The sequence below is a fragment of the Rana temporaria genome, chromosome 1 (assembly GCF_905171775.1).
Source record: "Rana temporaria chromosome 1, aRanTem1.1, whole genome shotgun sequence".
In the NCBI taxonomy this organism is placed as follows: domain Eukaryota; kingdom Metazoa; phylum Chordata; class Amphibia; order Anura; family Ranidae; genus Rana; species Rana temporaria.
In genome coordinates this window covers 208,569,689-208,584,417 of record NC_053489.1, presented here as the reverse complement: position 1 = coordinate 208,584,417, position 14,729 = coordinate 208,569,689, and the positions used below count along the sequence as shown (strand labels likewise).

General features: G+C 40.8%; 1 protein-coding gene across 1 annotated transcript in view; it reads left to right on the top strand.

The window, feature by feature from the left end:
• MAPK1 (mitogen-activated protein kinase 1) overlaps positions 1-13,988 on the top strand; it is an 83,161-nt gene extending 69,173 nt beyond the window's left edge. Inside the window, exon 9 of the mRNA XM_040348350.1 lies at positions 10,565-13,988. The gene's annotated coding sequence lies outside the window, so the exon portion shown is untranslated. The remainder of the gene's footprint in view (positions 1-10,564) is intronic.
• Positions 13,989-14,729: the final 741 nt, after the last annotated feature.

Genomic DNA, 14,729 nt, shown 5'->3' with positions numbered 1-14,729 from the left:
TGAACATCGCTGGATAGAGATGAGGCTCAGGTAAGTATTAAGGGGGCTGGGGGAGTCTGCTGCACATGGAAGGCTTTTTATCTTAATGCATAGAATGCATTAAGATAAAAAACCTTCTGACTTTACAATCACTTTAATGATGCTTGTCTTGGAAGTTTTAGTATATTCTACAGGAATTTTTCCTGCTGGTTGATAACTGCAATTCCAGGTGGTTTAAAAAAATGCATTAAAAGGCACCTCCACCTTTTTTTTTTTTTTATGCCAAAAGCGAAATTTGTTTCTAACGGCTTCCTTACTCCCCATGCACTTATGTCCATTTACATTGGAATCGGTATAATCGGTACACTTTAGGCCAGTTCACACCATAGAAACGCAGTCCGGATGGGTTCCGGATGCTTTTCTGCATATGTGTGTTTGACGTTTTCCAGTGTGTTTTTGATGCAGTGCATCCAAGCCACCCCCCCCCCCTTTTTCTTCACTTTTCCTTCACCTTGTATGAGGGAAAGTATGTGCCAGTCAATTGTGCATTCATTCCAGTAAGTTTTTGTGGTGCGTTTTACTGCGTTCTGGTACAGTTTAGTGCAGAGAAACTGCATATTTTAATACTGAAACACAGGGAACTGACCGCACTGTTGTGAACTTGGCCATTGAAAACCATATAACCTACTATGTGTTTTTGATGTAGAAAAAAAAAACACACTGGACTGCATGTGGTGTGAACTGGCATACATTTATTTTAGATCTTTTTCAAAGCTTCAGCACTGTAGCATTCCTTTAGAATCCCTTAGGGCAGGGGTGGCAAACTCAAATTCATCGGGGGCCGCATCAGCAGTATGGTTACCCTCAAAGGGTCGGGTGCGCTGCGTACACAGTGCATGGGTCAGGATTGCGCTGCGTACACAGTGCATGGGTCAGGATTGCGCTACGTACACAGTGCAGGGGTCAGGATTGCGCTACGTACACAGTGCAGGGGTCAGGATTGCACCTAAAAATTCCTCACATCTGTACTCTATTCTACCTTCCTACCTGGACCAGCTCTGGTACCTCCCTGTGTAGGCTGCTCCCTCCCTTTGTATTGGGCTATAATACCTTTTTTTTATTGGGCTACAGTGGTACCATCCCTCTGTGGGTGAATCTTCTGTGTCATCAGTATTTTTTTTTTTTTTTTTACTATAACTGTAAAATAGCAGCACACAGTGCAAAACTGCCAGCAATCTCTGCCACAACATTCAGTGGCATTCAAAAAAAAGCCAGGATCGCTGGCTGGAAGGACTGGGGAGGCGAGGTGGAGACGGGGCGGTGGTAGAGGCGGAGATGGAGGTGGGCACCAGATCGGCATTGTAAGCCGTCATGCCTGCAGAACGAGCGGAGGCGGAGATAGGGCGGAGGAGGAGGCGGGCACCAGAGCGGCATTGTAAGCCGCCTTGGCTGCAGAAAGGGAGACAGGGCGGAGGCGGAGACCAAAGTGGCAGCCTGGGATGCAGCGTTGGAGGCGGAAACGGAGCGGCACAGAGTCAGTAAGGGGAATATGTAATGATTACATATTTCCCTTACTCATTACATCTCCGTCCCCAACGCTGCGTCTCAGGCTGCCACTCTGGTCTCTGCCCTGTCCTCGCTCGCTGAAACCTGGCAAAATGAGGTGGCTGCTGTGCGGGCCACATTACAAGGTCCTGCGGGCCGGATTCGGCCCGCGGGCCTTGTGTTTTCCACCCCTGCCTTAGGGGGAAAGCTCTGGGCTAGTTCAATAGGTTCACAGCCTGTGTTTTTATTTTTTTTTTATTTTTTTTCCAACCCTGTTTGTAAAATTCCTTATTCAGTGCAAAACTGATAGCGACCTTGAAAAAATGCTTTTACAGCAAATATATTTAAAGTAGAAAACCTAGTCACTAAAATCAATTTCAATAACGTAATCTGTAACGTTTGATAATACCACATCCTACCACAAAGTTCTTATTTAGGCACTTGTTATGGGGTGTCAACTCTGTCCCTTTTTTACAATTAATATGCCCATTTAACCCTTTCACCCCGAGCATACGCATATATGCGTCCTCGGCTTTCGGGGGTTATACCAGGATGATGCCCGCAGCTGCAGGCATCATCCCGGTACCGTTGTTTAGAGCCGGCGATTGGCTATCCAGGCATGACAACCGATGCAGCTAAAAGCCGCTTGGTTGTTATGCGGAAGGGGACACCCCCCCCTCTCGCCGCTCTGACAGGTCCTCCCGTCCCACCGGGACACCCGATCCGGCACCTCCGATGTCCGGGCGCAGACTGAAACGAAGCCGTAAATGGCTTTGATTCAGTCTCCGCAATGTAAACACGGAATCAACGTCACTTCCGGGTTTCTCGGCTGCCAATGGCGCCGGTTTTAAAAAAAATACACAGTATTCAGAATTGCCGTTTTCGGTGATCTGAATACTTTGAAGTGCAAAGGAGGGATAGGGGGTCTTTTAGACCCCGATCCCTCCATAAAGAGTACCTGTCACCACCTATTACTGTCACAAGGGATGTTTACATTCCTTGTGACAGCAATAAAAGTGATCAAAATGTAAAAAAAACACAATTTTATTATTATAAAAATAATAAGGATTTTTTAAAGCGCTTCCCTGCCCCGAGCTCGCGCAACAAAAAAAACGCATACGGAAGTCGCGCCTGCATATGAAAACGCTGTTCAAATCACACATGTGAGGTATTGCTGCGATCGTTAAAGCGAGAGCAATAATTCTAGCACTAGACCTCCTCTGTAACTCTAACCTGGTAACCGTAAAAAAAAGTTTAAAGCGTCGCCTATGGAGATTTTTAGGTACCGTAGTTTGTTGCCATTCCACGAGTGCGTGCAATTATAAAGCGTGACATGTTTATCTATTTACTCGGCGTAACATTATCTTTCACATTACACAAAAAAATTGGGCTAACTTTACTTTTTAATTTTTTTTTAATTCATGAAAGTTAATTTTTCCCAAAAAGTTGCGTTTAAAACACCGCCGCACAAATACCGTCCAACATAAAATATTGCAGCAATCGCCATTTTATTCTCTAGATTCTCTGCTAAAAAATATATATATAATGTTTGGGGGTTCTAAGTAATTTTCTAGCAAAAAATATGGATTTTAACTTGTAAACACCAAATGTCAGGCTTGGGCATGAAAGGGTTAAATGCGCTTTCAGAAAGAGACCATAGCCAGGCATGTTTATTCCAGCACAGGCAAGTAATGCCTATATCACTATTGAGTGATTAAGAAGCTCGGCCATAGCATTGACATCCCGCTGCATCCATATAGATGTGGCCTCAAAGAAAACGAAGGACTTCAGCAACACAAAAACCAAAATATGAAAACGGTGTCTTCTAATAGAGCAGTTTTTTTATGTGCTTTAGCAATCTAAATGTCGTCCAGTTATGGTTTAGATCTACTTTACAAAAAAAAATCCCTTGCAGATAAACAGATATGTAGTCCTTGAACTGATTGAGACTATACCAGCATTCTATTACTCATCTTTAACAACTTAAGGACCCCTTCACGCTGATATACGTCGGCAGAATGGCACGGCTGGGCACAATCACGTACATGTATGTGTCTCTTCAAGCCCAGCCATGGGGTCGCGGGCGTGCTCGTAACCCGGTCCCAAGCACCGCGCCCATGGACCCGATCGCCGCCGGTGTCCTGCGATCGTTCACCGGAGCGTAAGAACCAGTTCTTCATTGTGGCAATGTCTGTGATCGTCTGTTCCCTGATATAGGGAAAGACGATCACTGACGTCACACGTCCAGCCCTGCCCCCCTACAGTTAAACACATATGGTCACACTTAACCCCTACAGTGCCCCCTAGTGGTTAGTTCATAAACTGCAATTGTCATTTTCACAGTAATCGGTGCATTTTTATAGAACTTTTTGCTGTGAAAATTACAATGTGTCAAAATTGTCTGTGTCCGCCATAATCTCGCAATCACGAAAAAAAATCGCTGATCGCTGCCATTAGTAGTAAAAAAAAAAAATTATAAATGCATTAAAACTATCCCCTATTTTGTGAATGCTATAAATTGAGCGCAAACCAATCGATAAACGCTTATTGCGATTTTTTTTTTTTGATTTTTTTTTTTTATACCAAAAATAGGTAGAATACATATCGGCCTAAACTCAGGGGAAAGTTTTGTTTTGTATATTTTTGGGGGATATTTAAAAAGTTAAAAAAAAATGCATTTTTTTTTCAAAATTTTCGCTCTATTTTTGTTTATAGCGCAAAAAATAAAAACCGCAGAGGTGATCAAATACCACCAAAAGAAAGCTCTATTTGTGGGGAAAAAAGGACGCCTATTTTGTTTGGGAGCCACATCGCACGACCGCGCAATTGTCAGTTAAAGCGACGCAGTGCCAAATCGCAAAAAAGGCAAGGTCCTTAACCTGCATAATGGTCCGGGTCTTAAGTGGTTAACTGATGGGAAGTTGAAATTAAGCGTTTATTGCTTGTTCACCAAATGTTGAGGATTGTTTTGGCACCAGCAGGAGCAAAATATGTAGGAATGTGAAATTTAGTGGCAGTATGATCTGTGTGGGTCGAGTCCTTATTTCATTTTGGCAGTTGCACGTTGTGCTCAAAGGTAGAACAAACATGGCACAATTTTATATTGCATGACGAGTAAAGACCTGGGTTTGGTGTGAGGAAATATTTGGGCTGTAAAAAGTTTTTTTTTTTTTTTTTTTAACCCAATTAAGGTAAAAACAAAGCTGAATACAAGAACCCAAAGCTTATATTGCAACTTACACATTTCTCCAATATTCATTGAGGGGCACAGGATTTCAGAAGCAGTTTGGGTTATGCTGCCGCCTACAGGAGTTTGGGACATTGGTAAATGGAAAAGTTGAAAGCCAGCCTCAATATATATTACCTTCTCCACCCTGCTTGCCTTGATTTCTTTTGTTTCTGCTTGTTGAATTGAATGCCTTTTTAGCTCTGCCACTGCTTGTGACTTCAGTCAAGAATCTTTTGCTTTTGGGGCTTTTTTGGACCTTGTTATACTGGACTGTGACTTGGGCCAATGGCAGACGGCACTGATCAGGGTGCTCTGGCGCGGGGTCCGTCCCTGTCAGAACACAATAGCTCAGCGGGGGAGATGACTGAACTAACCTTGCATGGTTAGTACAGCGGCTCTGAATTTTAGTGTGTACCCTCCTTAAGGCTGATGAACAGAGTACCGATTTAAACAGCTGGTCACACCAGGTGACCAAGTAAAAGTATTTTATGTGTTGTCTAATGTTGGGCTTAGTTGCTCACCACTACACAGATCTTCAGTCCTGCCATGCGAGACTTCAGCCCATACTTCTCTAGTGGTTCTGGTTAAACATGTAATCTTGAACCTTGGACCTCTATTGTTATAGTGTCATATTTTGGAGTCTACTTCAGCTCCATCAGGTGGCAATGAGGTTTTTCCCGTGTCCACAGACCTTCGTTCTGGACTTTTTTTGTTTCTACCTAGTTACTGAAACAGACTGCCAAAGCAACTCAATTTGCACACATTCCTAATTTCTAGCAGAGCCTCTTGAGCAAGTAATTCATACCAGTCTTGTAGCAGCTGTTGCTGATCCAGATTCCGTCTGAAAAGCCCATTTTAGGTGACGTGGATTTGGATCACTGCAGTCTCCTGCAGGGGGGACATACAGGTGGCTGTTTTAAACGTAGCATTGTGTGTTGCCCTGCCTCTGAAGGATCAACCTGCTATTGCAGACCTTGAATGTTTGTTTTTATAACTCCTACAGCTGCAAATATCTTTGCACTATACTTTCTCTGAGTCAATTCTCTGTGCAGACTGGAAACGTTCTGAATTGTCCACCTAAAAGCGTGCCAGAACATTTTCCCCTTAAACGGTTTTGTAAACCATGGTCTGGGCCCACTGTGGATGTTCTAGTAAGTCTACTAAAAATATGTTGAGGGCTTGACCACATTTTAGAACTTCACTAACCGTTTCTCTCCCTAGATCCCAGTTTAAATGGTTTGGCCATTCACCCTGTGTTGGTAGTAACTGATTTGTCAAACTGCATTTTAGAGAGCATATGTAGCCCTGGGCCTTGGATGTGGCTGCTTGTTATAAGCCTAAACACATGTCTTAAATACAACTGATGTCTTTACAAGTGTATAGTGCATGTTGAGTGTGGAATAGGGTTGCCACCTCATACCTTTTAACTACTTGAGCCCCGGCATATAGTCAAATGACGGCGGCAAGGTGGCTCTATAAATCCCAGCCGCCGTCTTTTGACGTCTTTGTGTCCTCCGGCCACTGTGTAAACACAGAGCTCCACGTCCTGTCAGGGAGAGAGGAGACCGATGCTGTGTCCCTTGTACATAGGGACACAGCGTCGGTCACCTCCCCCAGTCAGTCCCCCTCCACACACAGTTAGAACACACCCAGGATACACATTTAACCCCTTCCTCACCCCCTAGTGTTAACCCCTTCCCTGCCAGTCACATTTATACAGTAATCGGTGCGTTTTTATAGCGCTGTTCGCTGTATTAATGTGAATGGTCCCAAAAATGTGTCAAAAGTGTCCGATGTGTCCGCAATATCGCAGTCCTGACAAAATTCGCAGATCGCCATATTACTAGTGGAAAAAAATTAATAAAAAAAAAATTCAGAATTCTTTCCCCTATTTTGTAACCACTATAACTTTTGCCCAAACCAATCCCTATACGCTTATTGCGATTATTTTTTTTTTTTTTATACCAAAAATGTGTATTGTTTTTTTTTTTCAAAATTGTTGCTTTTTTTTTTTGTTTATAGCGCAAAAAATAAAAACCGCAGAGGTGATCAAATACCACCAAAAGAAAGCTCTATTTGTGGGAAAAAAGGACGTAAATTGTGTTTTGGGAGGCACGACCACGCAATTTTAATTTAAAGCGACGCAGTGCTGAAAGCTGAAATTTTTGCCTGGACAGGAAGGGGGGTATATATGCCCAGTAAGCAAGTGGTTAAAACTGAACATATAATAATTACACAGCTTCTGTGCCTAATTAAGATGGTAATTAAACTCTGTGCCTTATTTGCTATGAATTTGCCTCAGAACCTGTGTAATTTATGTGTTCGGGTTTAAAGGGATGAGGTGGCAACCCTAGAGTGGAATGCTGATGTGAGTTTCAAGAACAAATCCGATTTTCTTATCCTTCAGAGGACATACTCTTGACACTGTCCTCAATGGTGCCAAAGGTGGCGACGTGAGCTTGGCTCCTAGCAGGAGATCTAAGAAAGGAGAAGGGTGCAATTCCTCAAACCCTTCATCTGCTTCTGCAGCAAGTACCCATTGGCTTTTTAGAGCTGATCTCCCAATCGGGCCACAAGGACCTGGAGCCTGGTCAGCTAATCCCACTCATGGGCCTTTCCATAGGTTTGCGGGGGGTTGCATGTACATCCAGATGGGTCCTTGGGTTGTTTGCCTCCCTGACCTTTTTGTGCTCAGGACAGTGCTTTTTTGTCTGGTAACTTCTTCCATATGAAACTTTCCTTTATTTAGTTGCCCCTCATCTTTGTGCTAATGCATTCACTAATGTGGCTTCTCTGCACCCTGGCACCCCCTGTTTTTCAGTTAAAGTTGCCTTCACTCTATAAATGTTTCCTTTTTGGAGGCTTCTGCAATTTCTCCTAGCTCTGAACCTGTTGTCTGTCCTAATCCCTTTCCCTGGCACCCTCATAGTGAAATGTTTAGATGACCTTCCTTGGAGAGAACGGTCTTTCTGGACCATTGCAGCTAGAGTTATTCTGTGGGGCCCAACAACTGCAAGTTTCAACCTCACAGTGGTTTGGTGTTGGTAACTAGATAGTCCATTGATGACCAGTAAAGAATTCTACACCCTGTGGTCTATGGACCCTTCCCTATTGGGTGCTTCTGGGGTCTTAAGGAAACACCATCCTAACATTGTGGTTGATTTACTAAAGGCAAATAGTCTGTGTGCTGCAAGTACAGTTGCTCTAGATCTGAGGGGAACATGCAAATAAAATAACAGCAGTATTGCTTGCATATGATTGGATGATAGAAGTCAACAGCACTTCCCCCTCATTTAGAGCTTCCCCCTCAGATCTAGAGCAACTGCAGTTGCAGTGCACAGTATATTTGCCTTTAGTATATCAACCCCACTGTTTCCCCTACATTTGTTGACTGTCTCCTGTAGTCTCCTTCTTGGTATCTGGATTTAACCACTTCTAGCCCAAGGACATCATATGACGTTGACTTTCAGTGGGGATATCTGAATGTCTGACAATGTCTGACAATGATTCTGCACCGTAAGAATGATTGTAGCGGCAGTTTACCTTTTTTGAGCGTTCTTGCAGGCGACATCCCCCATCCTGTGCTTCTCCAGGCTCTGCCGTGCCATCGGGGACCTGGAGAAAGAATCTGCTGCCGGATGTAGAGCATAGAGATTTCCAGTCAGAGGCCCGGGCACAACGTTATGACGTCAGGTCTGTGCTGCGGATGTCGACAAAGCGGCAATCTCTGCTCGAAAGCATCAGATCTGTAAAAATAAAAAATTGATCTGATGCTTTCCAGCCTGGAGGAGAGATGTGGGGTCTTATAGACCCCATAGCTCTCCATAAAGAGGACCTGTCACACACCATTCCTATTACAATTGATGTTTACATTCCTTGTAATAAAAGCGATCAAAAAAAGTTGAAGTGTAAAGAAATTACAATAAAAAATTTAAATTCAAAGCGTGCCCGCTCACATAAGTCCCGCTTGTTCAAATCACACGTGAGGTATCGCCACGTGCGTTAGATCAACAATTCTAGCACTAGACCTCCTCTAACTCTAAACATGTACCTGTAAAAAAATAATTAAAATAAAAAAAACTGTTTGAAGTTAACTATGAGCGCTGGTGCTAGAACATTTGCTCTCACTCAAACGTGTGTGCTGTGAACATCATTTACATACATATGCACACACTGGGCCCTAAAGTATTAGCTGGAGTTTGGCTTCAATTTGTTTAGTATGTTTTAAATCTGCTAGGACATCTAACACGTCTCTTCCCTGACTGTCAATGTTGAGGTCCAGTTGTGTCCCAAAGTGGGGGCACTCTAAGGCATGCCCAAACATTGATAATTTTTCATTCATTCAACCAGCAGGCTAAACGAAAGACCCGATTCTCCCATACGCACATTCAAGTAGGATGGAGTATGTAGCGTTAAATAGAATCAGTGTTGCTGGCTATAGCTGGCAGCATTGATTGTTTGGGAAAAACCCTGACAGCCTGGCTGTACCTGAGTCGATAGAAGATCTTCAGCTTCCACAGAACTGCACCAGCAGTACTTGTAGAGCTGCCGTGGCATCAGGTCTATATGAAATAATGGCGATGGTAAGGCTTAAGGGCCCGTTCACACCAGATGCAGTTCAGTTTTTTTCTGCACCAATGCAGTCAGTTCTGTTCAGTTTGCGGTCAATTTCTGCACCGGAAACTGACTGCACTGGTGTGAACTAGAGCCATTAGAATACATGGAAAACACTGTGCATGCATTTTTAGTGCAGAAAAAAAAAGCACACGGAACTGCGTCTGGTTTGAACTAGCACTTAAGGAAGAATGTAATGAAACAAAAAGGTATGCGTTTTTCCCTTTTGGACACATTTTAACATTTTACATGGTTATCTCACCAGGTTTCAAACTGTTATAGCTCCAAATATTTCCCTATAACCTGCAGCCTTGTTTTTTCTTTAAAAATGCATGCAATACGGCAACCTACAGGCATTCTGCACACAGTCGATTACAGAATTTCACAGAAATATAATTTTCCTGCTTTTCTGATTGGCCGTCCCCCCCAGGAGTCTGCATTAAGATACGAGTCACAAGCATAAAATTGTAAAAAGCCCATCAAAATTCTCATGGCACTGGAGGTAGCTAAAAACTGCCAGGCCTAATGCACAAACCTCAACGGATAGGGGTACTGAGATGGTAGTAACTGAACAAATGCACGAGAAATTTCAGTCCAAAAAATAAAAAATCTAATACCTGGACAATCCCAAAACACGTAAGAAGGTGGCAGTCTTTCAAACAATGCCAGCATGCAGATGAGTGCAAGGGAATGTTTTATGTAATCTTTGGGGAGTGAAATGGATTCTTTGAAAAATAATAACTTTTATTGATCTATCCCTGGCCCAAACCAGGTGTTCCCAATCCTCTGAATGTGCTACTTTATATATTGACTTTCATCATACATGGTGGCCACAGACCACATGGTTAGGGCTTAAGCATCGGAACCTCCCATTTCTGCCTCTACAGGAGAAAAAGTATTTGTTGCTGAAAGTGGAAATTGCCCAGTACATTGCGAGTGTACTTTAATTCCAGATACGAGGTTGATGTGATACAGGACAGTAACATTACCTTATATCTTCTATGTAAAGACCATACATGGAAGTCTGATATTTCTGTTTAACCTGTATTTCAAATCTTATACAATGCACTTCATAAATGTTTGGAAAGAAAAGGTTATCTAGTCTTGTAGAACTAATTGCTAGAATTAATTTCAGTTAAAGTAGAATAGCAATTGTATTCTGTTACTGCAATAAAATATATTGTTTTTCTTTTAAAGGGAAAGGCTGTGAAGGACTTCATACTCCGACATCTGTGTTCTTGACAGTTCTTCCTCCTTGGCCATGTCCTGTGACCCATCTCAGCTTGTCCAGTCTAACTCCTTTGGGCCATTAAGGAGGGCGGTTCCTGGTAGTTGTGGCTTTTTTTATGCTTCTGATGAATCTTTCAATCTGGAGAAGTGTTCTTGACACTCCTTTCGTAAAGCCCTTTTGCAGTGTGGTACAGCAAGCACTTGCTGATAACCGTAAATAACTGCTTGTAAATTTATTTTCTTTTTTTTATATATAAATACAGTGGTTTATTTCCCATGAAGTGGACAGTGTCCTGACTTTTACAGGCTTTACATATTCTGTTGAACCCATGTTACTGATGACTGTGGTAACTGGCATTATTTTTGTTTTTCTTCTTTTTGGGAGAGCTATTTCTCTGGGCACTTTAAATCAACAGAGAGCTCAATTTACTCACACATATCATTTTAAACCCATTGCAGTTAGAAGCTTTGAAAACCTGGTTGAAATCATTGTATAATATCCAGGTAATCTCTGGCATGTAGCTGAGCTGTGTGAACATTTTTAACCATTTATGTGCTTGAGGGACCTGATAGATACAAATCCTATTCATAAAAATCTGCTTACTTGTACATCAAACTCGATGGCAACAAAAAAAGCTGCTGCAATATACCATTTATAATATATATAAATATATATACGTATATATCTAACTTGGGGCATTGTGCCATGCACTGGCCTTTATAGGTCTGCGTGTTTCATGTATGGATGAGTTGGAGGAAGAAGAGCTTTCATAGGACAGAAATAAAGCAAGCAAGTGAAACCAAAATCTCATACGTTTTTATTTTCAATTGGTGTTGGCATGAGGCCCCACATATTGACTTAAAAAAGCATGCCAGTGCTATTTCTAGTGGAGCCATGTTCACTGAATGTTTTGACGCTTAAGTGTAAATTTCCCCATACACAAAATAACCAGTGATAGTTACCATGCTGTAACTAATGAATACTGTATCTAGTTATTGGGGATGCCAATGTTCTTCTCAGCAATCTCTCCCCTGCCCCCACTTCCCAAGATAAAAATACATCTGTATAAAGCTAACCTTTTTTTTTTTTTTTTTTTCTTGTCATGCTGGAGCAGCAATCAAGCAAGCACTAAACTCTTTTAAATTGTTAAACATTATTTTCTTTTCTGCAAGTATTTGTTCTTGGAGTTGTGTTCTGTGGAGTTTTAGATGTTCTGTCCCAGTGCAGTGCCTCCTACTTTTTCCTCACTGCTCTTTGTGGTGAAAGATTTGCCTTGTTTCAGATGACCGTGCCCTCGCATGACTGTTAAGCTTTTCTGTGCAAAGATTGTCTAAGTGCCACATGCCTATGATTGATTGGATTAAGATCTCTTACCTCTGAGTTGTGTTTAAATGAAATCTTATCCTGTAACCTTCATAAGGATTATGAAACAACTCTGTTTTAAATACCCTTCCCCAACCCTTCTCATGTCTATATTATAGCAACATTTATAGAGACTTGTTGAACTGCCTAGGAACATGAGCAAAAATTGCACTTGTAATTAAAAATAAATTTGAAAGTCTCCTCCATTAATATTTTTTTTTTTTTTTTTTTTTTTTTTTTTACAGTTTGCTTAGTGGGTCAATTTCTGTGATGTGGGTTATGTAAACATTTTACAATATTGGTGAATGGGATTAATAATTTTATTTTGCATATCAACTGATCAGACTAACCACTTGATAGATCAAATGCTTATGTCTTATTAAACGGTTGTGCACGATATTTTCTGTAGAGCGTATACTTTTTTTAAATAGTCTTTATTGATAGGCAGTGAAATGCTGAGCCTGACAAACCGTTTACATGAAAAAGGGATTGATTTTCTAGGGTGTTAGGCCTGCTTTACTTGCCTTATTTCTCTTATTTTATTTTAGTGTTTGAGGGAACCATTATAGCCATACTAGATCTTCACCAGTAATTCCTTTCATGCCCAGTACCTGTGATTGTTGTTTTAATAATCAACATGTCATACTGATAATGGATTTTGATCTATAGAGATAGTTTATTTAGTCAGGTCTTGATCAAAGGACTCTGCCTATGTTTCTTAAGCAAACTTATTTTTTCTAGAATTCCCCATCTCCAACATGCCACCAAAACCCTTTTTAAGAAATGTTAACTCTTCACCTTGCATTTAATAATGAAGCAAATGTTTATCTATGCACTGACAAAATTCACACTTTTTTCCCTTTGTAAGTGTAATGCATGGATAGTTTAGTCATAATTGCATCAGGGAAAGAAGAAGCCATATGTAATTCTAGAAATTTAGAAAATGGTCTGTCTCCCCATTAATTGTGAAAACATCATATTGGGAGGTTGGGTTTTTAACATAGTCTGGAGAAACCCTTGATAAACCAACTAAAGGTACACTAATATGCAGTAGCTCAACAGAGGCCAGTCTCCCTGTGATAGTAACTGCAACGTATATTCTGATCCGTTTTCTGTTTGAAAACCTTTTGCACCCAGGCAATGAGAAATATTTCTAGAATCCAGGATTGTCATGCTTGACGAGCATGTCTTGAAATTAGTATCATGTAATCCATTCCAGTTTAGGTATTGCATATTTTGCATGATACATCTTGCAGGAGCATCTGAACAGCCAAAACCGCCTGCTGCTTTCCACTTGGAAGTTTCTCACTACTAAATGCACTTCACCTACTGCCTTCAGATCTGCTCTTGTTCCCAAGACACCCATAACAACCATACACCAGTGTTTTCTTACGGTTGCTTGTATTCATTATTACTAATCAAATACCATTTTGGTGAAAAAGGGCATATGCTTATGGTCCATTTAAAAAATAAAAAAAAAGCAACCAGCAGTTGGAACTGGTGAGACTCCTTCCCTCATTGTCTTTTTGTGTTGTCCATATTCAAGCACTCTTAACAGATTACTAAAAAGAGCTTTGTACTTGCTTTGTACTGTTGGTGCCTTTTTAGTCTTGTATTCAAAATGTGTGTAGCTGATTTAAGTAGGTTGTAAAGTTTAGAGGCTTCACTGCTTAGTTGGACTGATATTCCCTTTGGATAAAGACTTTGAAAGAATTGACTGTCCATCAAGCAGTGAATAAATTGAGAGAAATATTTTATAACAGATTCCTGTATGTTCCTTTAAACTGTAATGTAACAGCTGAACATGTATTTTATTGTGAGAGATATGTAACCTGGTTAATCAATTAAGAAACAAAATTGTATGAGGTTTATATTTTTTGTTAATTATATTGATGTATTTAACTTTTTCCTCAATTGGTTGGATGTTCTATATTTCTGGTTAAATTGTGTAAAAAAAGAAAAAAAATCTTGTAAGACACCACAAAATGCAGATTAAATCATTAAAACTGTATTCCTGTATTACCAAAACAGGTCTATTTATATTTGTTACAACTTAAAGCTGAAGGCAAACAGAAGTGCTCAAAAAATATAATTTTTTTTACTTGCCAAATGATTTGTTTTGCAATCGGTCCTAAGATTTGCACAGTGAGGCAGATGCCACCCCTTTATGTGTTATAGAATGCAGAAAAGATGGTGGTATCCTTTTTCTGTCCCAAGCCTGATGATAAAATTGTGGGGAGCAGCAGTAAACCAATGTTATCTGTCTGCTCACTTTGTCCCCCTCCTGTCGGCATGTTTTGTCAGCCCATTTCTATGCAGCACACTTGATTGGCTTGCAGTCGGTGTGCTACTTTAGAGGGGATTGCAAGAGGCTGATACCAAGAGAAAGTAAAGTACTTAAAATAGTTGCAAGGAAATAAATGTAATTGCTAGCTGCATTGATTTGTCTTTTGTTTGCCTACAGTTCAGCTTTAAGTTACTGGAGAGAAATGCACACACGGCACTAAAACTTGATTCTAAACCTTTTCAGTGTTATGTTTTTGTGTTTTTTTTTTTTTGTTTTTTTATAAAACATGCATGCTTTTGGTATGTAGTAATCGATGCAACATTTTAAACTATTATTCACTATTATTCACCCAATTGGAATCCAAAGGACTTTGAACTGTGATAGAATTTTTCTTGACCCTGAATATCTCAGTAATTTTTAAGTGAAAACCCAGATCTGCAGAGTGAATGCAAATTAACTGATTGCATTTGTATGCTCCCCCC